Source organism: Embiotoca jacksoni, unplaced genomic scaffold (genome assembly GCF_022577435.1).
Source record: "Embiotoca jacksoni isolate LCO1_2020_lvr unplaced genomic scaffold, fEmbJac1.0.p SCAF_62, whole genome shotgun sequence".
Classification (NCBI taxonomy): Eukaryota; Metazoa; Chordata; class Actinopteri; family Embiotocidae; genus Embiotoca; species Embiotoca jacksoni.
This window is the reverse complement of record NW_027185417.1, coordinates 1,248,360-1,276,259: the sequence shown is the minus strand read 5'-3', so window position 1 is coordinate 1,276,259 and position 27,900 is coordinate 1,248,360.

Below are 27,900 nucleotides of genomic sequence, written 5' to 3'. Positions count from 1 at the left end.
ATTTGTAGAGCACCTTTTGTACAGGTTAGTGCAACTCAGGTGATTGTCAAGAAGTTTTGAGTGAGAAAAGAAAAGGGTTAAAAGTTAAAAACAGCAGGCTACTCTTTTAAAGATTACAATTTAAAAAGATAAATAAGATAACATACATTTTGATGAAAGCAATTACAAGTAAAAGTAGAAAAGTAAATTCTGAGGTAATAGAGCGAGACAAATAATTATAACAATAAAACAAATTGTTAAGTCAAATGAAAAATGTCTATAAAACATAATCAAAGGCTGAGTTACAAAGAAATCAACACTTCTAGTTGTTCTCAGGCAGACTATCCGTACACTAGCTTAGAAACTGTTGTATCGTTGTTCTCCTCTGTGGAACAAGATTTCAGAAGACCCTAATGACAGTACTGGTTAGAATGAAGCCGTATCAGACAGTTTGTGTAATGCTTGTGCTTTAAGGACATGTTATAAGGTGAAACCCATACACAAGCTGTCAGGAAACCAAAGAAAGGACTATAAGATATAAGTAATGTGCTTTCCTCTTCTGGTCCTCATCAGCACTCAGCAGCAGAGTCCCGAATTATTTGTGACTTATTGTCTGCTGGATATACAAGCGTACATTAGTCTCAGAGAGAGATTATAAAAAGTAGATTTGGTGACAAACCCCATGTGAGCCCCAAAGTTTAATTCTGACTCACAAATGGCACTATGGTTTCTTGCCTGCTGGCCTAGGGTGTAAGTCCTAGAGAATTCAATTTTGTGACCGATTTATCTCACTGAGCCTTTGAACCTCCGACTAAAATTTCAGTTTTATCCTGGTTGAGTCGTGAGAAGTTTTGTGACTCCCAGGCGCTCATATCTACAATGCATCTAAAAAGAGCATCAATTGGTCCAAGCTGACTGCAGCAACATACTTTTCAAACCATGCACCTTCATAGCCCCCAGTAGGTGAATATTTAATACTGAAAAACAGACCTTTAGTGAGGCGTCTTTTTACAGCTGTCTTCACTGGGAATGTATTTTTGGTTTAAAGTAATTATAGTCGTGTGGCGAGAGCATGAGAAGAAAATGCCCTTAAACTGCGTGTTTTTAGATTCCAAGGACAACCACCTCAATAGGAATTATAAGCTGTCTGTCAGGAGCAAAGGGGGAGATAGTCTAACATTGTTATAGAAGCATAATGTCTAGAGATGGAAAAAATTGGAGAGGATGAATGAGTCAGCAAAAGGTTGCGCTTTGTCATGCTGTCGCTTCGTGTTACCTTCACCATCCCCACACCTTCAATTGAAAATCCCCTGCACTGCTTCATTTTTGATGGAGTAACCTCTACAAGCCTCTGCACAGCTTTCAATGTGCCAGTTTTTTGTTGAAATCTGACAAACAGCTTTATGGATAAATCAGAAAAAACAGAGTTCCTACAAAATAAACCCTCAATGTTGGCTAACCAAATGAAGATCACTTAAGATATGTTCCTCATTGTCAAAAAATAATAAAGTCGTCCTCCCCTCTCTTTTCTAAGCCTTTGGCACCAGACAGGCAGGAGCAAATGCATCCACTTCATATATCCATGCAACTGCTCTCCTTAGTCCCCGGTCACAGAGGGTCTCTTGCCTCTTTCACTTTCAGCAGCAAACAGCGAAGGTGTTGGTTCGTCATCGGCCACCTTCCTCAGTGTCAGGGTGGGCTTGGCCCTTCACCTTGTGCTGCTCTCCCTGTGACTTCCGTGCGGGTCTCCGGAAGCGTCCAATGTCTGCCGCTGCTGGACTTCTCGTCAACCCAGTCTGCGCCAACAGACCTCCTCTGGAGGAGGCTACAGCCTGCGGGAACCGGCGGTTGTCCTTGCCAGACGGGTGTCGACGTCGAAAACTAGAGGGGCACTAGTCTGGACATTGCTCCCAACCGGATCCTGATCAAAGGGCAGGAAGAGGTGCAGACGTTTAGTGTTCTCATTACTTGAAATACAAAATGTAGATAGTGTTTTGGTGGGGGGGTGGGGGGGAATCGTAAATATGCCATTATTACTCTATTATTATTGGAATTTTTTTCATAGTGACAACATTTTTTTTAATGATTGATACTAACGATGGTGCTAGCTATTCCCTTGAGCAGCTTCATTAACTTCTTTATTTACTCTTGTCACAATTAATCTGACAATATTGTACCAATGTTCTAAGTCCCATCTTTAACTTTTCCAAGAATCTAAAAAGAATCAAAACAAAAATAATTTCCTTTTACTTGAAAAGCGAGAGCCGCTGTCTCTGGAGAGGATTGATGAAATATAACCACACATTCCTGTTCAAGTTGGCAGGCCTTAAAGGATTCTTCTCAATGTCACCCTTAAAAAATACTTACAGTTCATTATGTCATGTAATTTAAATTTGAGAGGCAGAAACTGTAAAGGCTCTAACCTGTGAGGTATCTGTTGGGTTTGAAGGTGTTTCATGTCCTCCGGCCATGTTTCCTCATTCACTCAAAGCCAGATGGATATATTGTCAATTAGCCATTTTTGTGACGGCCTAAAAAGTTTAATCTTTTTCCCTTGCTCTCGCCCTTATGTTAACAGGAGACAATTGAAAAGGAAGCATATATCTGCTGGTGCAAAGACATTTTAATAGATCCCCAAGATAAGATCAGGGCAGGATTGAAAGGATTATACATCGTTATCCAACTGTGTTTTTATTGATGGAAACAGAATAGAGAAAAGTGTCCAAAAGAGGACCCAAATTCCGTGTCAGCAAAATGAGTGGCAGAACGATGCCGCAGGTCTTTCTGAAAAATGAATAATGTGATTGTCTCGTTGGCGGGGAGTTAAAGGACTTGCTCTGAATGGGGAAATCCTGTTGTTGGGCCAAGTGAAAAGGAAAGCTTTTAAGAGCATATTATCCCTAACAATAGATCCACCCAGGGCAATGTGTGATACATGAGGAGGATTGCTCAGACTTGAAAGATATCAGCCTTTCTCTATGCGGGTGAAATGTAAAGGAGCCACATTACAATTCTCTCCTCCCAGTCCTCTCATATTCAATAAGTCCACTTCTGGCGAATGAGATGTGAAATTGCCTGCTATCAATGTGTAACGCCTCTCGGTAAAAGGCATTTTCAGATCTCTCCGAATTGGATTATTCCACCATTCATTTTTGGTGCCTAGGTTAATGACCATTATGAATGCAGAACCAGGCCCGGCAGCGACCATGACTCCAGAAGTGTTTAATAGGCCTGCAGGGAGGGCCAGGTAAGTAATCCAGAACTAGCCATGTGAAAGAAAGGACATCATTTCATAATTTAAAAGGGAGTTTTACAGAGTAGGAGGAGAGGAGCAAGGGAAAGATGGAGCAAGGAACTACACAAGTCCCTGTTTTTAACTTCGCCGGGAGCAGAGTTTTTGAAAGACACCATGTACTGTTTTTAAAACAGTGAATGATTTGTTGTGTTTGGGGACTTTTTCATGGGATTATTATGATTCAGTAATGAGGAAGATTTGTGTTTTCAAATTGAATGGCTGGATTCTGTACTTCAAACACAATAGTGTTTTTGTGTGTGGCACTTCTGACCAGGGAGGATTGGGGGTACAAATTCCAGAAGTGAGTGAACCAAAGATAATTGTTTTCGTAGTCTGGTTTCACATTTCCCAGCTCAACACTTAATCTTTTTCTACTTCAAGGTAAAAAAAAAAAAAACAATAGAACAATGCTATGATTTAGGTTCAGTTAAATTGACGAAAATATCATGGTTTGAAATTAGGACTTTCACAATGTCAGATTCTCACAACACGATTACGGTGGCTAAAAGAATTCACGAGAACAATATATTACCGATAGCAATATCTATTAAAAATCTGAACACAATCATAACAATAACAGGATTACTTGTTAATACATGTTAGGATGTATTAAATGAAGAGGGACAACCATTTAAGATTTGAAAGAATCAATAATTTACTAGAACTGAGCCAAATAATGTTCATATGGGACAAGTGGGCAACCAGTTTCAATACCGATTTGGCGAGCCCATAAATGATAATCCACAGTCACAATCAAACATTAGATGATTATTATTGGTATATATTCAACCTTCCCACCTTGCGCACTTAAAGTTTTGACTCATAACCTGTTTTCTTTATCTTAATTTGTTTTTATTAAAGTGCTCCTAAACTGCACGTTCTATTAAAAACAAATATTTGCATAACATCACAAACACACACAATATGATCCACTGTATTCCTGGTTGTGGTAAAAATGCCACAAAAACGATGTAAAAATTCAAAACATTAATTGGTTTCAGCTTCTCAAATGTAAATAGTTGCTGCTTATATATATATATATCCATCCAAAAACATGCACCTCAGGTCAGGTTACCTGGCGCCGCGCTAGTGGCAGCCTGCTGCAGCAGCTCCCCCCTGAGAGCCCCCCTGCTGTAGTGAAGAAATTTCCCCTCGGGGATTAATAAAGTGTATAAAATCAAAATCAAAAAAATATTGTTTAAAAACTGCTGGTAAGACAAAATAAACCATGTGGAGATGTCATCTCAGACTCTCAGCTTGCAAAGGGCATCTGACATTCTGTAGACTGATTAATTTGTTTTTAAATACAAAATGTTATTTTATTGATAGATAATGAAGGCCACACATTTCAACTCACTTACATTCTATACTGAAGGCCAAAACTAATCTCTTCTCTAGTCATCTGTTTGTTCATTTTCATTCATAATGTCCAATTAAGCTATTGAAGTAAATGCCGACAAGGATGTATACAAGACAAAGGCTCTGCTCCACTCATCATCCATTCTATTGCATTTAGTGCATATCTTATCAATTTGCATACATATAAAAAGATACTGAAAGTGTGTCACAGTCTTTTCTGTTCTTCCTCGTTTGAAAGAATCCTCTGCTACCTGTTGATCATTTCACGCTCTATGAGAATATCTCAGACCTCACTATTTTAAGGCATTCAAACTTCGGTCCTCAGAGAAAATGTGCTCATGCTCATAGTCACTGCAAAGGATTTGTGCAAAAACCCGAAATCAGCAAACCTCAGAGAGACGAGGACGGGGGTGGGGGGTAGAGATAATGAATAAATTAAACTGAGGCAGCTGACAAACGAACAACTGCAGAAAAAAAAAAACCCATCAGGGACTCAGATAAGAAAGAGTGCCTTTATAAGACAAAATTAATGAAATGTTTATGTGCGGTTTGCTTAATATGGACGGAGAGGGACAATAATTCATCCTGTCGCCTTGGGCTCACCACCGCGTAAACAAGACAATGAAAAAGGAGGATATGAAAATGAAATTAGCCTCTTTCTTTGTTGACCATGAGCTCGAGATGAAACCAGGCCTTACCCCAGCTCATACATGCTTAAGAAATAAATACTTGCACAAGCACAACTTCCATATTTAATTAAAATGGCGAGAAAAAGTCAATATGACTGTGTTCGCAAATAATATCCAGGAATGACGCACAAAGAAAAGAAATTAACAGTTCTCGTCTCTCTCTGTTGCACTTCCTGTGTCTGCAGCAAACATTTTCATAAAGCAATAATACACTGCATACTCGCCTTTGCAATATTGTTAAATCTCATTTACGCAGCAATGTGTTCATTACGTTTGTTTATGTGAGTGGATGTATCTATTTCCAGTACGAAAGTGTTTTTCTGTGCATCCTTGTGCGGCTCAAGACGGAACTTCAGGGCCACGAGTGACGCTCGCAGTTGTTGACGACCCTTTTTTGAGTTGGAGGTTGTTCAAAGTTTCTGCCGGAGGTGGTGGCATTTATCTTCCAGGCTGACCACACTGCTTGCTCTGGTATTCCGCACAGCTCGGCAGATTGATTCACCTCGGTCCTGCTCTGCTTTGGCGGATTCTCAAACTGCATTGATTAGGACAAACAAATCCATTTTTATGCATTACTCAAAAGTTGATTCAGATGCATCATTTAAATTCAATGGAGGGAGGCTGCCATTTGGTCGTATCTGCCAAGTTATACAATCACTTTTAAAAAAAATTTAACCACTTTATGTGCAATACTACAGCTGGCATTTAGAGATGATAAAGATTGTATCACAGCTTATTTGCTCCTTTAAGTGCTGTGTAGTAAATGTCTTTTATGACCTTAGTAAGGACAGTAAGTTTGATGCTAATGGTACTTATGTAACCTGCTGTTATGACTTCAGATGTTGCCTAAAGTAGCACCATGAACTGAAATTACACTGAGGAGGAAGAGGAGAGTTTTTTTCAAACACGAACAATTTCTCCAAATTGATTGACACTATCATTCAATCTCATGTGTTTGATCGGAAGAAAACAACAACAAACAGAATCCAACATATATAAAAACCAAACTGGTTAAAAAAAAAAAAAAAAGAATTAATTTGTATTTTTTTTATATATATATATAAAAATTGAAGCCACACATTTTTTTTTCATACTGAAGTGGCCCTGAAAGGACAAAAAAAAAAAAACCCTCCTGTTTACCTGCTCAATTTGCCACTAGATTATGTTGTCTAATGCCACATTTATATTATATAGAAGTCACAGTAATTACCAGTTTCTGCTCATTTCCACCATTGATGTGTAATCGTAACTGGAGAGCAAATTCTTTTTCCGAAAAGTTGAAAATAATATTCCTCAAGTGAGCCAAGCTCGGTCCTTCAGACTATATTTATGGATGTAGTGCTTCATTATGAATGCACAGTAACAGTAACCTTCAATTTACGCAACCGACTCTGTAATCATACAGCTGTCTCAAAGGTACTTACGTCGCAAACATGTGCCTCTTTCTCATTTCCATTCACCGCAGAAGGTGTGATCACAACATAATGTTGCCTTCACATCATGTCGACTGAATAGAAGGAGCACGAAAGGCTCTTGTTCTTTCGATCTCCTGCATGATCCCATGTTGATGGCTATCTCAGTTGATAGCTCCACACTCAAATTACCTTCTATAGCAGTGTGATGTATTTTAACAAATAAGTGAAGCCAGATACAAACACTTGACCCCTGTGCAGCTTATTTTACATTGGCTGAATATATTATATTTGTGGGGACTTTCAAAATAAGAATGCTCTAAACAGTTTTATCTTCATGAAGAAAGGATTAATTAAAGCATTGTTGGTTTAGCTTTGCTTACTCAGGTTAGAGTGAGTGGCAAATTGTGTAATTTTGGTTTGTTTGGTTTGACTACATTTGGTTTCTTCTTTTTATGCCAACCGTCCCATGTAACATCTTCCACTAATTCCAACACAGATACTGTAAACAGCCTAGTTGACACTGTTTTCTCTGTGGTTTAATGAAGTTTGTTTTCTGCCTTGGGTAAATCTTTAAAATTACAAATCATTTGTGGTCTTGCTTGCATCAGGTTGGTGCAAACACTGGGAAAACATTGTGGGTGCAATTTGTCAGATATGGAAGGGAAGCTGAAGGGAAGCAGGTCTTAAGTTTAACACTGACATGCGGGCCGATGTTTGCTCTGCACGTGCAACGTCAAACTCGCTTCGTCTGGACATTTACTGCTGATATGTGGAAGGATCGTTGCTTCACTCTGCAGTGTGTTCAGACTAAACGTGAAGCGGATTATTTGCGCGGAGCGATTACATGCAAAGTCAACGAACAAATTTGCTGCGGGAGACGCGAAAGGACGATAATTCGCATCTGCGGGAGTTGAAAATAATTAACTTGAGCAGCCGTACTCGCGCGAGTAATGCGAGGCGGAAATTCAGTTGGCGTTTGGTCTGAACACAGCGTAATTATAGTGTATAGCTGTGGTAGACTTATATGCTAGCTTTACCTGCAGAGTTTGCACTGCACCGGGTCTTCATTTATGTATTGAAGGAGTCCCACACAGAACTTTTTGACACTTGTATTTTCTTAGCATGTTTCTGCTGTTTGCACCGTGACCTCTAATCTCAGCACCACACCGTTTTACCTGACAAAGTTCTGAAGCCCAATAGCAACCGGTTCGTCTTTTCCTGACGCTAATGTCATTGTGGCGATTGACGAACAGCTTTTAGGTGTATTGCAGCCACCTTCTGACGGGAGTAATGCATTACATCCAGGTGTGGGTAAAGATAGGGGAAATAAGGAAGAACAATGGTCTAAACTTGAGTTAGTCAGGCCCAGGTGTACCACTCTTGACTTGACATTCAGGGTCCTATAGTGGATGTAGCACTTAGACAACCGCATTGGAAATCATAAACTCTTTTATTCTTTTGTTTCTGTCTCACTCTTTAAAAAACAGCCTTCATTCAGATTAAGCCTTCATCAACATCATATTTATTTACATACAGCAAGAGATTCTGCTACTTTTGGGGTGGATGGGTATTTTTTAAACAGTTTGAACTATGAACATTTATGCTGCGTCACCTCATATATATCTTTCTCGTTGGTCCTTCTCCCTTTGTTTCCATTAACAAATTAATTAGAGGGAATTAAATGGCTGAGAAAGATAATGGTGGATTGAGTGAAGATTAATGAACAGAAGGGAGAGTGGCAAAGAAGAGGATAGAAAAACAAAGAGCAAGGAACAACAAAAGGAGAGTGTAAAGGGGGAAACTGGCTGAAAGAAACACCGACAGACAAGATTAAAAGACAAAACAGAGCAAGATTAGAAAGAAGAGGAGACACGAGATGGTCAAGGAAATGAGGATGGAAGAGCAGCCAGAGAAACGGTGAGGGAACAACGGAGGTGAAGAGGCAACAGTGAGGAGAGATGAAGATTGATGAAAGAGGTTAGAAAAGGAGATACCAAAAGTGGAATGACAGCAGAGAAGAAAGGCACTGTGGCTACAAAGAGAGAGAAAGAAGAGTGTGAAAGTCTGGCAGAGAGTAAAATGGGAGCACATGTGTTCGAGAGAGAGAGAGAGAGTGAGAGAGTGGGGTCACCATTCCTCCCAGTTTGAGAGAATCATTAGCAGTGGGCCTCAGATTTCTGCCTATTCCTATTACCATCACAGCTGGATGCATCCAAGTGTGAGACTTGACTCACTGAGCAGACTTTGTCCTCATCTTTCACTGCACTCGCACACACACATACGCACACACACGCACACACACATACACACACACACATTTAGGGAAGAAGCAAGCAGCATATGGAATATTTTCCACTCGCATTTAATGCTTATTTGCACTTTTATTTTGTACTAACGTGTCACACATTCAGACACAAATCTCCTCAGCTCAGCCAACAACCTTACCTTCCCTCTCAGTCAGGTTCAAACCCGGGTTAGGTGCTGAACTCCAGCGCTGCTCGCTACATCCTGCTCCGTCAAGCACAATGTCTTATTAAGGCAGAAAAACAAATAAAAACATGGGGAAAAAAATGGAGGGCAGGAGCAGAGTCTACCCTCAACGCACTGCTGCACGACTGGTAGTGTGTGTTTTTGCGTAAGCAACTGCCTTATGAATGATTTGTGAGTGCTCAATTATTGACGAGGCTTCAGAGATCCGATGAGGTGCTTGGAGCCCCTCGGTCGGACGCTTGCCTCGTGGGTTTGGATGGTTTTCAGCAACCAAATGGTAACTTTTGCATGTGTCATCCCAGTAAACGCACGAGCGTCTCCCCTCGGCGTGTCCGACGCACGACGAGATCACAGCTGGTAATAGGATGTGATGAAAGTGTGGATGTGTGTGTAAACCAACTACTCCAAGGTCTAGAATATTATTTAAGACGAAGGGATTGTATCACTCTTCTAAATGTGATTAATCAAAGAAGCTCTTTGCATGTGATTAGCATCGAGATGTGTGTGCTTGCATTGTGATCATTATAATCATGCTGGGCCTCGACTGTTCTACATAAAGTTGTCTAATTGGTTTACATCACTATCTGTGGGTTTAAGCTCTGTGGCCCACATATCTGTAAAGTGCGAATTATATTCATAAATAAAATAAGGTGCCTCAGTTCAATACCTTTGGGGGCTTTTATTATATTTGCGGACTTTGATGTTTCCACTACCATTCTGAGGGTTCTTTATTAGATCAACAGCAGTAACAAGAGCTCCAGCAGATTTCCCCTCAGCTGTTTTAAGAGGTTCGAATGTCGGGGTAAAACAAGGGAGGGTGGGAGTGAGAGAGAGGGGAAGATGAAAGGAACATGAAGAAGAAAGAGAAATGTGAAAGTTGTTGAAGGAGATGCCTTTTAGTTGCCAAATCACAAATGCTCAAAAAATGATGGAGTGAGTGGAATGAATAGGAGAGGGCCAGAAAGGGAAAACAGAGAGGGGGGAAATGTTTCAGTGAGGCAAAGAAAGCAATAAACACTGTGTTGCTGTTTCCTCTCTTCACCCTTGACCTCAGCCACCCTTTTACACTTCACTGCATGTGCAACAAACTGATGTCCCTATTTTGATATTGACTGTGTGGCTGTTGGACTTGAGAACTTGAGAACTAGAGGACAGTAATTCATCAATGTAGTGGATTTGAAGAACACAAAAGATTTTTTTTATTTTTTTATTTAGATGACAGGTCGAATGCCATGTCCTTGTTTCAAACTAAATGCAAGATTTAAAAAATTAAAAAGAATAAGCAGGATTTTAGTGTGAAATGTCTAAAATTAAGCACAAAATTTGTCCATTAATTTGTGTTGTAAGGGTGAATTTTTTTTGTTTTGTTTTGTTTATTAAGCAGGTTTCTTTTGTAGAAAAAAAAATTGATGTGGCAGGCTCATGATATGGGTAGCACACTTATACTGTTGTTTCATTAAAGTATTATTCAAATCAACAGCAGTTTTATTTTCTCAAATTTGTCCTCTGGTTATAATCTGGCAACACTAATACAGGTTTCTGCTTTATTAGCAATACATATTGGAATATTGTGAAATATGCTAAAATGAGGACAAAGAGAACAAAGTTAGAGACAGTGAGACAGCAATTTTAACAGCAAGATTGTACTGCAAACAATTCAGGAACTAGTCATTTACAAAAATGTGGCAACCTGTTTTGATCTGTGAAGCCAAACTTCTACATTTGTGTTTCTGAGGGCCTAAATCATGTAAATTTAATTATTTGTACACACCCACAAGATGTGGTGTCCCATGTAGCCTAATATTCATGACCATACACTCTAACAGTGTATGTAGACATCAAATGTAGTGTAAACAGAATTGTGTTTGTCTTTCCACACATCTGCCTCAGCAATATTGCATTAAACAATAATGAATTGCGTCTGAGACAATACCTGTGAAATGTAGATTACCAAGAAGGAAGAAACACTTTTAACTTTGGGGGAATCAAACTGTTGTTTATACTATGTCAAATTTACGATGCTTAGTTCACCCAAATTTGATCAAACCTCGAGATATAAAAACCAAGTTTGAAGCTCTTCAAGCTCATCTATTCTTCTGATCTATTCACCCTGAAGTTCGAAAAACAGACACTAACGGAGAGTGGAAAATCAAGACAGTTTGGACAAAGGCAGAGAAAAGAGACACGGCTATGGCAAGGGACGTTTCAGCTTGATGAGAGAGGCTACAGAGAGACGGACAGACAAAACAAAAAGGAAGTGACAGAAAGCAAGAGAGTCGTTTCAGTGTTGTCGACGAGGACCCGGCCGGGGCAGAGCTGCTCTGCTAGATTAGCCGGTGCTGGAGTTTTCACCCCAGCAGGCCTGCAGAGAGCCAAGTAAAACCCGTCCCGGAGCCTGGCGTCTTGCCCCTGACAAATAAACCTCATAATGGAACTCTATCGGGCTCCAAGTGGGAACATTCATTTTCATTACTGCAGGTTTATCTGTCCCCACATGCTCCGACGCCGCAGTGCAGGGGTGTGCTCAGGTAGCAGATCAGAAGGGGGGGGGGGTGTAGAAAAAGGCTAAAAATAAGAGTGAGAGAGGGGGCGGAGAAGTGGGAGGACAGGTAAGGGGTGCTGGCTCATCTCTCAACAAGCATTTTCTCTGTGTTTCCTCTGTTAAAGCTGTTTTCCTCATGTGATATTCATCTTAATCACAGGATGGAAAAGCATAATTTCATTTTTTTGGGGTCAGGCAGATGGTACCTTTGTTGAGAAGATTAATTACCAAGCTGCACAACATTAATAAAAGCAAATATTTGAAGGGAAAATACAATTTGCCCCGAGTGCACGGCTAGTGTAAATAGGTGAGTCAGGGCCAGAGAAGGCAGATAGCCCGTGGGTGGATCATAATTTATTCTCTCTGTAGCGCCTGTTGAGCCTGAAGCTGGCAGAGCAGAGTAGACGGGGAGACTAATGGGCATTCAACCACCTGGCAGCAAAGTAGGGATCACAGTACCCACCCGGCCAAGAAAGGCTGCACCTTGTTAAGCTTCTCTTTTTTTTTCCGTCGTCTTCTTCTTTTTGAGGTGTATTTTTAATGTATTTATTTTTCTTCTCGACCTTCAAAAGATATTTTTGATGTTGTTAGAAGCAATCTGTTGAACACATTTCTCAAGTTTACATCTTTGTAGTATATTTTGCCGTATATTGACTTTTTTTAGGTATTTCAAGACACGAGATACAGAATGAGGCAATACTGTTTATAGCTATAAAGTTTGATGTTATGTTACATAACCCGCTTCTTTGGTGAATCAATGCCAGCGCTGGCTTGGGTCACATTGGCTACTGGGGGAAGGCTTACTAGAGAAACTGACGATTGGGTTTTTATGGCGTGGAGCCTTGCTTCCATCACGGCAAATTAATTACATTTATTACATGTCCCAATAACACTTCAGAAGAAAGAGAATTTACTAAACTCAAGACACACTGAGCAAGAGAAAACAGGACAGTGAGAGGGATAGAAAGAAGCCTTCGCTAACTGCTAAGCTAAAGTAACGAGCAGATCTGAATAGCTTGTAAACAAATGTGGGATTATCGCGAAAGTTGTTGCATATATTTATATATGTAAAGTTGGATTTCTGTTTTGAACATTTGCGTGAATATTTGGGCACATCATGCCAAGGTATTGTTGCCACTGACGACAGTGTGTCACAAATTTCAAAACCTCACGACATTGTGAATTTCTAATCAAAGTCTAGTAAGTAAGTTTATTTGTTTTTCAGAGTGAAAGCTTTTGTCTTTGGTTAATACACAACACAGGAAATATTGTTGATTGATATGCAGAGTTTATGAGACGCTATAAACAGATTGAAACAAAGCCAATGTGCTCAGATAAATTGGATGCATAAAGCCAACACAAGGAGACTACACATGAAAAAGACAAAACGCTTTCAAGCTCTTTAGCTATTTTTACTTTAAGAGCTCAGCAACTTTAAAAATAGCGAAAGACATGTGAAGCTTTTAATCTTTTTTGGTGTTCAGATCTTTTTAAGACACGTCTCAAACACATTGTTATATTTTCCAGCCGATGGGAGATCAGTTGCACAGCTTTTTATCAAATCAACAGTTACTAATGAATAACATGATATTCCATCAAAGTAATCCTTATTGATGTCCACGGATTTCAATCCAAAACACATGGCGGCATCAGGAAGCATAGTATGAGTGAGCAGGACCGGTGGTAATTTTCCTGAAATTCTGAACATATCAGAGAAATGAAAGAAGGAGAGCAGCACCTGAGCTGCACCCTGGAGACACAGAGGGTCTGTCACCTCAAAGAGGAGGGCGTTTAGGAAGATTTCCCATTCGCATCATGCCATATGGAGAGGCAGAAGACAGGGGGAAACAATCTGCACCTTTATTACCGGGTGGTTTCATGGAGGAATATAAAAGCCAAAAAGTGAACAGAGAATGGAATCAGAGGAGCTTTTATTGCAACAGAACATTTTGTGTATGTTATGTCTCCGGCTGTGCTTTCACGTGCCTAAATACAGGGGAGGAGGAAGATCTTCTGCATAAGTAAAAGTTGCAATACCACCGTAGAGAAATACTCTTGACTTAAGTTAAAATATTAGCAATAAAATATACTTAAAGTACCAAAAGCCAAATGGCTCATTATGCAGGATAGTTAATTTAAGAATATTGAAACGTCTATATTTGTATTATATTACATTGCAGCTTATGTTGCTGTTGTTGTTGTATCTTAAAATAGTTAACACCTTTGGAAATGTGATAACATATGATCTAGGCCATTTAGAATACAATGGTAGAATTTGCAATGTTAATTGTTGATTATATTTTGTTACATAACTAGTTATTAAAAAGATGTAGTGGACTAACAGAATAAAGTAACTGAAAATAGTTTGCAGTTACTTTCCTCGACTTTTAAAATCCTAAGTCGTGTGATTTATACTTGTCAGTCATTTTTTGTGTAATATATAGATTTAACAGTGTGTCAGATGTTTTTGTGTGTTAAATTTTCACAACACAAATTAAAGCAAAATATGAACGGTTGAACCACACACATTGGAAGAAAAAAAAACAAACAGACAATTTTGCGCTGCAGTCGTTGCCTGCGTCTTCAACACCTGTGCTGGCTTTAGAAATGATGTTTACCTCATTTCAAGGCTGACAGCTCATCAAGATGAGTCACAAAATGCATCGCCTACCTCCAGACAAAAACAACAGGCTGGCATTCTGTCAAAGCATCTGAAGCTGAGATCAAACAATGCAGAACATTGTCTATTTATTTATCAGAAATGCCAGTCAATACATTGTTGCAGTTGTGATATGTAATGTGCCGCGATATGTTTTTGTGCTGTTTGGGTTTAAGTCCCTTGCCTAAAGGTGCTTTAAAAGTCCTGTTGCTCTTGAAGGAGTCTGGATTTTTTTTTTTTTTTGCCATTTTGCCATTCCTGAAACAAGCAAAGATAGGTATTACCAGACTGCTAGAAATTATTTCTACTTAGATTACAGATTTTATCACTGTGATTTCGAGGTGTTGAGGAGCATTATTTCATCAAGCATCAAGAGCGCCATTCTCTATCAGGAGTTCACATCAAGGCCCAAACAGAAATACTAAACTTGATTGAAAGGGGCAATAGATACAGTATTCTATGATGTAAGTGGATGCTCTCTGAAAGTAGCCACCGAGGTTTCCTAGTCTAAATTGTTAGAATTACTGATTGCAGTTGTTGAAGCGGTGGAAGATGAAAGGACAATGTGATTAAATGAGTTTCTCTGTAAGTTCACCTGTTGAATTGTGTCTGGGTCTAACAGTGATTGCTTCAAAGAATACAACACAGATTGAAACCGCGGTTTAATTTCAGTTGATTATTTGCTCTTGCGGCAGGTGTATTTCCAGTGGTGGTATTGGTGGTTACCTCTGCGGTCATCAAAAGAAAGAGATTGCAACTGCGCAATGGAAACTCACGGCAAATCAGCTAGAAGATCCAATCAAATTAGTGTCTGTGAAAACGACACGCTTCAACAATATTTCAGTGATTGGACTTCATTATTTAGCACAGTGTTTTGCAAGGATCGCAAGAAATATTGTTTTCTTTTCCAAGTTTCCATAATTTTCTTATTTGTATTGTCCATGTATTTTTTTTCTGTGCTACACAGCTATTGTTTGGACCAATTTGTTAGAATGGCTGTAACAATAGAAAGAAAAATGTTTTGTGGGAAATAATACTCCTAAAAGAAAAAAAAAAAAGCAATATATCTCGGGTATGAAATCTCAATAGAAATCACTGTAATTATACAATACACATGGGTGAACAGACCTGCATGACAAGAAATTACAGATAGTAATAGAGACAGAAAAAAAAACTATGGAAAAAGTAACACAATACACAAAAAAGTAAGTAGTAGAGCTGAGATAAGGAATAAATAAATTGAAAAAGGAAAACCAGAAGTAAGATCCAGATCTGATGTGCTCTTTCTAACTCACAAGAAATGCTTCTGTAAAAGAAGTTTTAAGTTTGTAGTAACAGCAGTATAGCAGCACCCTGTGACATACTGTATTCACTCCTGCTGCAAAGAGCAAGATGCAAATATCTGATGCACGCAAGCATATAAAACACAAAGAAAATGGTGACTCGCATTGATTGGCTTCTTGGTCAATGTGTCAAATGTGATTTTGAATTGCATTCACCTGAAAGCTCGGCCACGTCTCTCAAATGAAAGAAGGGCTACACACGACCGTTGGTCACGGTCGCAATCAAGGCAAATTTTGAAATATAGAAACAAATTAGCTTTGAAAGTGTTTTACCATATGAGGGGGGGGGGGGGGGGGAGGCGTTCAATGTGGTTGTTGGACCTCAAGGATAAAGTTTAACTTTAAGATTGCCCGAGCCGAGAGGTGCAGGGCAGCGTGAGCGTAACTGAGGGTTCATAAAACTTAACTGCATGCCACACAGCTCTTCGTCAGCACACCTTGCTGGATTTGTTTTAGTCTATCAAAGTCTTCTTATGGTAGGTAGGTAGGTAGGTATTTACTTTATTAATCCCCGAGGGGAAATTTTTTCGCCACAGCAGCATACATACAGAAGCAATAAGACAATAATAGAAACAATAGAATAAAATAATAGAATAGAATAATATAATAATAGAAAAGCAATAAAATAAAATAGCAGTAAATAGCAGTAAAAAATATAAATATAAAATATAAAATGCACAGTATATACATTACATTATATATCTATATATATTATATACAACAAACCAAGAAACACAGTCAACATATATATATATATATACATACAGTACAGTATATATCTATATATATATACAAGCAACCAAGAAACACAGTCAACAGTGTTATTGTACTGTGATGGATTTTGCCAGAGGTGATGTTTCAAGGTCTTTTAGGATGGACACAATACTTAGTTTCTAAGACACACTCCCAGTGTGTGTGATTAAATGGTGACATGTTGTTGCAAATTAAACTGCATCCGGAACAATTATTTGCTACATTTTAATATTAGCGTGTTGTTTATCTGATGACACCCAACAAGCAAGCGCATTAAAGGATACTTGAAAGCTTATTGACATTGTGGTGAACAAATGATCAAAAATGCAGGAGATGCACCTCAAATCCTCTTAACAGTTTAATTTAACACACTTGAGCCTGGTGTGTGTGTTTTAGTTTGTTCCCTCACGTCTTTCAGCCGACAGCATCCTCTCATCCTCATTGATTAACTCGTCAGACTGCCCAGCTGTGTTTCGCCAGAGATAATGTTTTAATTAACGGACTTCAATATCTAATTAAGATTAGATGTAGATGCTTTATAGAGGTCATTTAAATGAACGCAGGCAGGCCAGCAGGGGAAGGTCTGGGCTGATGATGGGATCAATATGCTGCCGTCGGGGAGTACCTGCCTACGGTCCTGAGGTACTTTGACGGGACCAGTTCACTGCCATATTTTAGCAAGGCTTCTAAATCAGGGTGAGTGAACATGAGAGGCGGTTCTTATAGGTTTGTTTAATGGCATTTCAGCGCTGTTCATCGGACATAAAGGAAAATCATTGTTAAGTCTCATCACGTGTTTAAAAAACAGGAAAATTTGCGTCATTTTATTTTTTTTAGTAGTATTCTTACAGGTTTACTCAAAAAGTGGCCAAACATTTTTGGGCTGAATGATGTTCCAGAGGAATAATAATATGGAGGGGTTTTTTTGTTTTTTTTATCTGAGAGAATGTATCCCTTTGGTGACACAAATTATTGGCAATTTAGTAATTCAATTTTAAAATATCTTGTGGAATGCTGAAACATTGTCCTGACCATGTTGCAGGCAGAAAGCTAATTAATTCCCCAAATCAGAAAATCTTTGCCCTCTGGGGACCAGGAATGGTATTTGTCAGTTGTCATCACTTCTATGGATTCTTTGTCGACTTAGTAGGGTGTCATTAATTACATATATGACAGAGTATCAGCGACAGGGGTACCTTCGTTGTCATGGTAACAATAATGAGCATGTGGACAGCATTTTGACGAGGTCACAGTTTGGCTGGGTTAAGGCACCGAAACTCCTTTGTTTTGGGTTAAAATAAGTATGCTAAGGACGTTACGTTACAGAAGTTACGTAAATTAAACACGTTACATAAATTAACTTCATGTAATGTGCCTAAACGTAAGACGCACGACACATTCGATATCATACGCATTCAGAAACCCCCCCCAAAAAGATGCATTTTTACAGTACCCCAGACCCAGATCAACATACCACACATCTTCAGAGGACAACAAGCAGTTTCTTTGTAATAAAAGACACAAGGCAGAAATCGTTGTTCAAGCAGCATTTCCAGGACAACACTGATGACATTGTTGCAGCATGTTAAACAGAGCAACACCAAGTAAGATAAATGAAGAGCACTGCAGTGTTCATAATATTTCAATAGCTGAACCTTTCGCTGCTTTTCACCTCAACAGTTTTAATCAATAGAAAGCCGTTTCTGTAGTGGTCGTTATATAGTCCACGTGCCTCCAAGGTCCAGGTGTACTGGACCGAGGCACCGGTGGGCATTAATGGATACCACTACTGGGTTACTCAATCTCACTTAAGGGTGAACATCACCGTAGCTATTTAGCATGACGTTCATACAGTTGGTTTCTCTTAGCGTGTCTTTATTTTGACCTGAGGAATTAAACTAAAAGCACCATCATATCTATATTTTATCTTTAACAATCTTTAAAATTGATTTTATTTTTCAATCACCAGATATAAATACATTTATTAGACCTATTTGATCATTGCGATGTCAGTGACATTTAAAGGCTTTTACTTGTTAAGACAGCAAGTTTGACTGTTTCAAAAACAATGTGTGTGAATGTATTCTGATCTGCCACCTGTATCATTGAAGGGGGGGGGGGAGAAGTAGTTGAAGTCCTATACTTTGTCTACGTAAACAAGGATTTTGCAGCAGGATTAAAGCACTCAACTTTTGCATTTGCTTGATCAGGATAGTCATTATTTGCAAGACCACAAGAGGGTACTAGTCAGGAAAACACACCACAGAGCATTTCATGTATTTTGATGCTTTCTTTTTTTCTCTTCAGCACAGTGGTCGTACACTTTGTTACCACACACAGTTACAGCTGAGAGCAAAGTTTCAAAATAAGTTGAACGATGGCTTTAAACGACCCGGTTCATTAATTTCTGGGGCAACAGGACAAATGTATCTCGGAGACGAGAGGGTCAAAGGCCAGCGTGTTCCATTCTTTCAGCCTAATGAGTGGTCAGACCTCCACAAGGTGACTTTGATTCATCACTACAGGACTTTTTCCTTCTTTTCTCTTCACTTTGCTTTCACTCCCGTTATGTCCTCCATGACTCCCCTGGACAGGCGAGCTGCACTCTCACCCTGACACTCAAAGCTTTAAAAGGCAAATCTCTAATTAAAGCTGATGTTTAAATGCCTTCCCTAATCCATACACCATTGTAGTCTATTAAGACTACCATCATTGATTAGACAGGCTGATTCAAAGAGCCAGGAAAGGCAAACTCATTAGAGGAGATTTGAGAGATGCCCTTTGTTGATGACTCGAGATGGTACTTTACCCTGTTTGTTTACTTGACTGAAAATATCATTTTCTAAATAAAGATAACATTACAGATGGTGGAGTGTCAGACAGACGGGTATACGGTGCCCTCGGTGTACATTCTGATGAGTGTCACCGGCTCTGAGAAATAACAGCTCTCACATTCAGAAGCTGTATTTAATATTCTCTCATGGACAGTAAGAGTGAAGGTAGTTATTACAGAAATGAAAAGGTAGGACAGACCTGTGTGTTTTAGTTGGTCCACAGTCCCGGCTGAAATGTCTCAATAACTGTCAGATAGACTGCCATGACATTCTGAGTAACACTGACCATAAAACTGACACGGCACTGTCATAACCACGAAATGACACCTTTCATGCACATTAAGGAGTCTTCATGAATGTTTATGGCTGCTGTCATTCAATGGCATTAAGTGTCATTTACGTCATTTCTAATGCAAAGTTGACATTGGTTGGCATTGTCTTTGTTATGGCAACATGAGGTGAGGTTAAGGAAAATTATTTGTTTGGAATAATTAGAGTGAGTTTGTCAAGTTGTCATAATAAAAGTGTTATTTTTTTTATTTTTTTTTTAAGAATCATTCGGGACTGCACCCTAATTTGTCTGAGGAAACAGAAATAAATGTATGTAGTTCAGTTCAGGTGAAGTGCTGGGTCTTGAGCACTAACTTGAACTAAGTGAACCCATGAAAACCACTACTTTACTGTGTACTGTTAAATTGCTAGATACAAGCAAATAAAAGAAAATATTTTCTTGCTTACACTTGGTAGTATGAAATCATGCAGACAGTTTTGCTGTTATTTTCCTAGATTTTCAGGATATTTGTGAGATTTCTACGACCAATAAAACAGAAGTAGTCCTCACAGCATTAAATAGATAGATAGATAGATAGATAGATAGATAGATAGATAGATAGATAGATAGATAGATAGATAGATAGATAGATAGATAGATAGATAGATAGATAGATAGATAGATAGATAGATAGATAGATAGATAGATAGATAGTTACTTTATTAATCCCACAAGGGGACATTTTTTCGCTAAATAAATAATAGAGATAACATTTAGATCATTTAAAACTGAATAATTTAATGGCCAAAAAGTTCTGTAACTCAGACAGATTGATTATCAGAGTGATCTTTGAATTCTAAGCCTATAATTAGGTATTTTCTTTTGTTACCGAATTCAGTGGAAGATTTCAAAAGGACTCATCACGAGTCCTTGATGTGCAAATGAATGAAGCACTTTTTGGACTCAAAATGATGTTGTATGTTTGTCTCTGCTGTATGCCGAACACTGAATGATCAAGAAGTAAATCCAAGGTGTTTTTTGTAATATTTATCCACACCCAAAACTGCAGAAAAATGACTGTTATTGAATAGTCTCAAAACTTGCTTGATTCCCTTCTCAGAAGCATATTTTATTCAGCCAGAGATAGAGGACTTCTCACAGGACCCTATGTGGTTCTGGTAGATCTATCAGAGACCTGCTTGGATGCAGCCTTAAAAAACAGAGAAAAGCAGAGAAACTGTTGCCTCATGCAGAGAAAGAGTGGTAAAATGTCCCAGTCTCCAATCCCCCTGTGTGGTCATTGATCTGCAGGCTCTGATTCAAGCTCAGTATTAAATCACCCTGGGGTCTGGAGCCAACCTGTTCTCCCTACCCCTTTGTTCAGACCAGCACCAAAGATAATAGAAAGCGTTTTGCGGCAGGAGTGCCATGGGGCCCCAATCTCACCGCTAGCTTCTTTTTTTTTTTATCCCTTCTTTCCTCACACTTTTCCCGCACCCCTCTGTTCACCTCCGTTTCTCTTTGACTTTTTCTTCTTTTCCCCCTTAAATCTCAGACTTCTTCCTATACCACATTGTAAGGGAATCTTTTGTATAGCCCTGATGGAAAGACCACTCTCAAACAAAGACGGCTCACATTGTGGAAAAGGACCAACAAATAGAATCTTTTGTGGGCAGTCTGAAGGTGCTCTTTCATCACCAACAGACAGAGAGGGAGAAAAGAAAGAGAAAGAGTGAAAGAAGGAGAGTCAGATTTATCTATTGTAAAACCTACAGCTTTCAAAGGAAAGTTGATTGTGTGTTCTTCAGAGCTTGTGTAGTTTGACATCAGGATTCATATGAATTGGACTTAGGTTGGATCTTTTACAATTACATCACCGGTATTCAATACTAAATAGTATAAGCTCCTAATCTGATAATTAAATGCTGTTTAGTATCATGTATTACATTCATGTTATTCGATGTCTGGATGGGAGGGATGCTGTGTTGACATCAATCAGTAGACAGTGACTGATCAATCCCACAGAAGTAATTTTTAGTTGACAAGGAAGCTGCGATAGTGGCTAATGGAAGCAGTTTAACTTTGTTTTTCATATTTGCCAAGAGTTTTGCCAATTTCAGAGTTATTAGAAAGTCTAGTTAGAAAGATAGCTAGTTATATTGGAAGATGGTGGGTTCTATTGCACACCCGGTGCACAGCGGAACCAGCGCAACACAAGTGCCTGTGCTAGTTTCAGCTGGCGCAGTTGTCATCTTCCTGTCCAGAGACTACATTGTTTAAACAGCAACTGTATTGGCCCTAACCTGGGTGCCCATGGGCGTATTGCTCTTAAAATGGGGTGTGGTTGGGCACATTGTTGGCATATTGCTGTCTTGAAGCAATGGGGAGCAATTGCACCATTGGCCAGTCAATGGTGCAATTGCTTCTGTTATTAGAGAGGGCACACAGACAATAATATACTCCTACACAGTGTATACCCAATGTGTGTACACCCAGCTTGTTACACACAGGCACATGCAGCACAATGCTTTCTGAGCAATGTGACTTTGTAAAGTTAGATCCACTGAGATTTAAGTTTGGTCTACACAATGTACAAATAAGAGAAAATAATGGATGCATTTCTGTAGAAGTACGTATAAAGATTAAAAAAAAAAAGCGATAACACCGACTGTATAACCTCGCCGTGTGTACCTCCCAAAATAATGTCCCCAGTTCTGTTGATGTAAAGCCTAAAAGCGCAACATGACAAAATATGCCTCTTTTTCCAGCACCGATATCCGTCAGCGCTCCGCAAAAAATGTTTTTCTGTCCCCTGCTTGACTCATCCTGACTACTGTACCTTGACTACTTTCCTTGTCAGGTGATGGCACGTTTTTCTCCTCTGGTCTTGTAGCTGTCACAATGGATGAGGAGAAACCCATTGCTAAGGTTTAAAAATATCCGGACCCCTACATGCCTGTTTTCAGGTGAGCCAGAGCCGTTGATGTTTGTTCTTCAGGTGAGGTTTCACAGGAAGACTTCTAAATCCGGAGCAGCTCTGCAAACTCACTTCCCAGTAATCCTTCATTTTAAGCTTTATATATAATGTTGTGGCGTGTTGTTGGCATGCAGTCATTTTTAAGGTTAGGGGAAGTGCAGTATGTTTGCATGATGTGTGTTTAAAGTGCACACGAGTCTCAGTCCGAAAGTTTAAGTCTTAACTTCTAACAACGAGCAGTGTGCCATAAATCTTGTCGACAGGTTGGTTGTTGATAATTGCAGCTTTTCTTCACTCCGCCTTTTGGAGTGTGAACCTTCAGTCGACCAGTAGCTCCCAGCTCGTCCAGGTCGCGCTCCACATGGGAAATTTCCCCTGAAAATTTCCACGAGAGTTCGGTGGTATGCGACTGAACCGCAAGTACAACATCATACACTTCTGTGAACCTACTGGTCTTGAGCAAGGAGACTGTGCTAATACCTGCATGAGAGTGTTTTTCTTGATGCATTTAGTGAATTCCAAACAAGATAATGTGAGAGGACTTTGTCATTCTGCTGCTGTTTTTAAGAAATTGCTAACTTTCCCTGTGTAACCGGATATTGTTCCCTGTCTCAGTTTCAATCTTACTATACATCATTTTCCCCTGGAGACAGAAACAGGAAAAAAATGACAGAACACGGAATGAAAACACAAACTGCACTATCAGTACGAAAGCATTTTTCCAAGCTAACTAACCATTTAATTTATCAGATATAAAACAGAATATGAGGTAGGTAGTCAATTTCAATCCTGCAGAGTAATGGCAGACTTGTCCGCTAACAATACAAACTACTACAAACAATGTGAATACATTTAGTGACTTGCTGAAAAAAATATGGCCACACATGTAATGAAAAATTCAGCTTTGATTGCATGGAAGTCTGAAGGATTCTATAAGGTTTGTGTGAATAATGTATTTTTCACACTTGTAAATTACATGAAATACAAATGTTATAATTACACATTGCATACTGTATTTACATTTTATTTTCACTACAGTTAAACATCAGTTTGGTATTATCAGATTTGTTCATTTTGTAATATAACATTTTACACGTCACATCATATCACTTTTTTTTTTTTTTTTTTTTTTTACGATATGATGGTGTATGTCTGCTTCTCCCTGTTTAAAATAAAACTGAAGCATATCAGAACGTTGTTTTTTGCAAAATCATTGAAGCAGAAGCAGCTGATGATGTGTTGATAGCACCATACCATCAAAAGGAAGAGCAAGGAGCGTGTGTGAGGATGTTTGTTGTGTGTTTGCACGTCAGAGAAATGGAGCTTTGTGTTGACAATCCATGGGCCGAGGAAGGCGAAGGTCAGAGAGCTGTAACCTGCAGAAACACAATCTCAGAGACAGTGGTTGTAAATTCCGCTATCACGGGAAGGCCGGAGCAGCTTCTGTTGCTGCTCTTTCGGAGCCTGCGGGAGCTCATGACACGGCGGGGCAGGGGGAATGACACGGTTTTTATCCACTTTCACCCTGTACACAAACCATTTTCACCTCTCAATTTTCTCCCTCTGTCTGCATCTCTAAATCTGTCTTTGCGTCTGTCACCCGGCTGCTCTTTCACACAAGAAAACACAAATAAACTAACAATGCAGGGGACAATGTACAGCTACAGCACACAGAGATCAACAAGGTGATAAAATAACCGAATTGGTTTTCTCTCTCTTACACACGCACACACACACACATAATCTTATTATGAGCAGATGTTGTAATTCTGTAAGGATGAGGCTTCCTTTACATGTATGTCTAAATCCACACATGCTGTATGTAAACAGTGACTGAGTGACAGTCTTATCAGAGCAAGAGTGTCAGAAACAGACGACTCGCTTAGCAACGTGTGGATTTGCTGTTTGAGTCAGTGACTGATGCTTTATATTTGTTTGCTAAAGATGTGCTTGAACATGATTTTCTAAGCAACAGATGAATATTGTCAATTTACTGTCATGGAAATGGTTTGACAACCAGTAAGATACTGTGAGGACACTGAAAGAGAAATATAAACATCTGGATGTTTCGAAATATCACGAGTTATCAATGAGAAAATATACCCAAATCTGAAGTCATAAAAATCAAAAGATGCCTCAATTCTAGTATTCTAGTAGTAATTCTGTATCAAAAGGTCTCAAAGGTGCAACAATTTTAGTTAATTTCTAAATGTTTTAAACTTCATGTCCAAAGTATTGCCTTTTTACAGGACAGATTTACAGTCTTCCTTGTTTACATTAAAAGAGTTACTGGTTGCTGCAGTTGTTTCACCTGTGCCTGCGTTTGAGTGTCAGCTTAGCATCTGACTGATCTCAGAACTCACCAGGAACTCTTGTTCTTTCTGCCGTTTCCCTGCAGTCTCTCTCATTTTTTTTAAACTCACATCCCTGTACATTTAAGAAGCAGCTTCATGAAGCCCTAGGGATAAGCAAGAAATGTTCACTCAAGTTGAAACGTGCAAACTTGTCAGTTTCACTCAGTTTAGTGCAAAAATAGGCCTGCGTAAGCACTGTTTGTTGCATCATGGTTGTTTGTTAGGGGTTTTAAGGTTTTTTTGGTAAGAATTTAACCAGGAAGTTATGTAATCTAGATCACTGCTGGGATGCTTTAAATCATTTGTGACTCCAATGCAGTCAATTCAACTTGGACACCTGTAATGGTCAACACAAATAACAAAGATTTCAATACAAAGACACAACTAATGTTAAAACTCAGTTGGACAATAGACTGTATATATATAAATATATATATATATATATATAAAAGTGGGTGTAACTTCCGGGTCTGACAAGTGAGGCCAATGCGGAAGTGCCATGAAGTGCAATACCATCGAGTGCCACTAGGGGTAGGATTCCAAAAAGGCTCTGGCTCCACAGACTCCCATTAAACCTGTCTCATGAAATACAGAGTCAAACAATGTTTTCCACAAGTCATTATGATGTCATTCGCTAAAGTAACTCCCTCTCATTAATCTTCTGGCTGTCAATCTGAAAATAATCCAATCATAGAACTGAACTGTGAATTTAGAAGGCACTCTAAATATTCTCCGTCAGTTTACCAGCAGATAAAAAAAAACGTAGTCAGCTCTGTTTTTGCAGCTTTGGTGCTAATGACACACCCGTGTCTCCAGCTGCCTGCCAACACAGTCATGGTGAGCCTGGGAGTGTGGAGCTAAATTGGCCCCATAGTTCGAAAAGAGAAGGGTGAGAGATCGGATGCTTCACTTTTTCTTTTTCTTTTTTTAATTCTTCAGAGGTCACATGAGACAAACAGTTGTTAAGATGACCACCATAGTTGAGTGGCAGTCACAAAAGCTGTTGACAGAGCACACGGGGGCAACAATGAGGGACTGATATCGGGCAAAGAACTAAGAGGGATGAGTGTAAAAGTAGCCGGCGTGAAGAAAGCTATGAGAGAGGAGAGAGGGATTACAGTGTGTGTGTGTGTGTGTATGAGCAAAAAGGTTGAGAAGAAAAGACGGAGAAAGTGATAGACCAAAAAACGAGACAAGTCTGAAGGTGTGCGAGAAAGAAAGTGAGATATTGAGACGGTGTGATAAAACTGGAGAATTAATGAGCAAGGAAGGCAGAGTGAACGTGTGAGGCGAGAAATGGAAGGAGAGCGATGGGGGAATGATGTAAAGGAAAAGGTCAGTGTGTGGATTGTGTCCTCTGAAGAATTTATGAGCGGTGTTAAGACTCATCTCCAGCCTCTGATAGTTGTGTGGTTTGAAAGAATGCTGTGTCCGACCTGAGTTGCTGAGTTCCCAAAAAATGTTGCTTTATTTTTCTTTGTGCGTCCTACATTTGTCACATTTTAATGCTTTTCTACAATGTTGTACTTTTACTTAATGAGACAAATGGCTGTTGTTTTTACAGAGCAACCTCCAAATAGTCGACTCAACGTCAGTCAATGAGAAAAGTTATAGTCGTCCACCTTTTTCGAAAGTTCGATAATTGCAAAACAAAAACGTAAACTTGCCAGAGACGTGATAAACAACTGACAAAAACATGTTACTGTCCGAGCCTTCCCCATTAAGCGTCCTTCAAAGCAAAAGTGGGTAACCTGAGGATCTCTCTGTTGCGAGTGTGTGAAAAATAATGTTACCGGGACGTAGCCACAGCCACTCTGAAGTGCATGACGAGTGAATTGTAATCAGCCTCAAAGTGTCCAAATGGGCCCGAGTTTCAGTATAACAGTCATGCAACGCTATGCTCTCCCTGACTCTCCTCATCACTGCAGAGTTGGTCTAGACAGTGAAGGCTAGTTACCAACAAAGAGCCAGACTGCAGTCACTGCAGTCAAAGACACAACTACAGCTAGGAACTGCAAATATGGACAGGTCACACATTGGGTGCAATAGGCTTTGTGTTAGAGGCTTTCTGATTTGTGTGCACCTTCCACCTTATTCCTTCTCTATGTCACTCACTTTCTTTAGTGAGCCTGGGTAAATTTGGAAAACAATCCAGCCAGAAAGCAAATGGGGTTTTGGCAGACCTCAAAAATGTGAAACAAATTTGCAAAAAATACCAACACGATTGTGAACACCAGATTCTGTGATATTTGTGCTGCAAGGAAAAGACGATGTTGCTGTTTAGAGTAAAAGGAGTGTGAGGTTTTCAAGAAAAATCCGAGTCACTGACATGTTTATAAAATGTGTTGTCAGTCTTCCAAGCAATAATGAGTGGAGCGTTTCAGCCGATACAGCGGACCTCTTTGTGTCTCACCAGACTAATTGTCATAAAAGTAGAAGAAAATGTCTACAGAATTATTTCAAGGCTTCAAATACAGTGCTTTTTACAGTATTTGTTATCAAAGGGGGTGAAAAAAGAACGAACAAACATTTTGGCCTTAAACCTTCTTCACTGTGTGATGCTTTAACTTAAGCAGTCTGTGTTTATGAGGCGGACCTCGAACTTGTCCTCACAGCTGTAGGCCATGTATTATATGATTCACTTAGATGAGTCAAAACACCTCAACAAAAGAAATCTCCTGAAAACTGTATAGGGCATTTGCTAGAAGTACTTAACAGAATTAGTTCAAATGGTTAAATGTAATCACAGACCCACATGACACACCGTTTATACCCAAATGGGAATAGATTCTTGAGCTAAACAACCTATTTGTATTCTCCATTTAAACAAGTCAACAGCAGCTCTGCAGCTGGATTAGTGGAATGTAAAAACATGAGCTATAGAAGGATATCCCAGGGCAGTTGAACACCATTAACTCTTCCTAGAAAACCCTGCGTAAA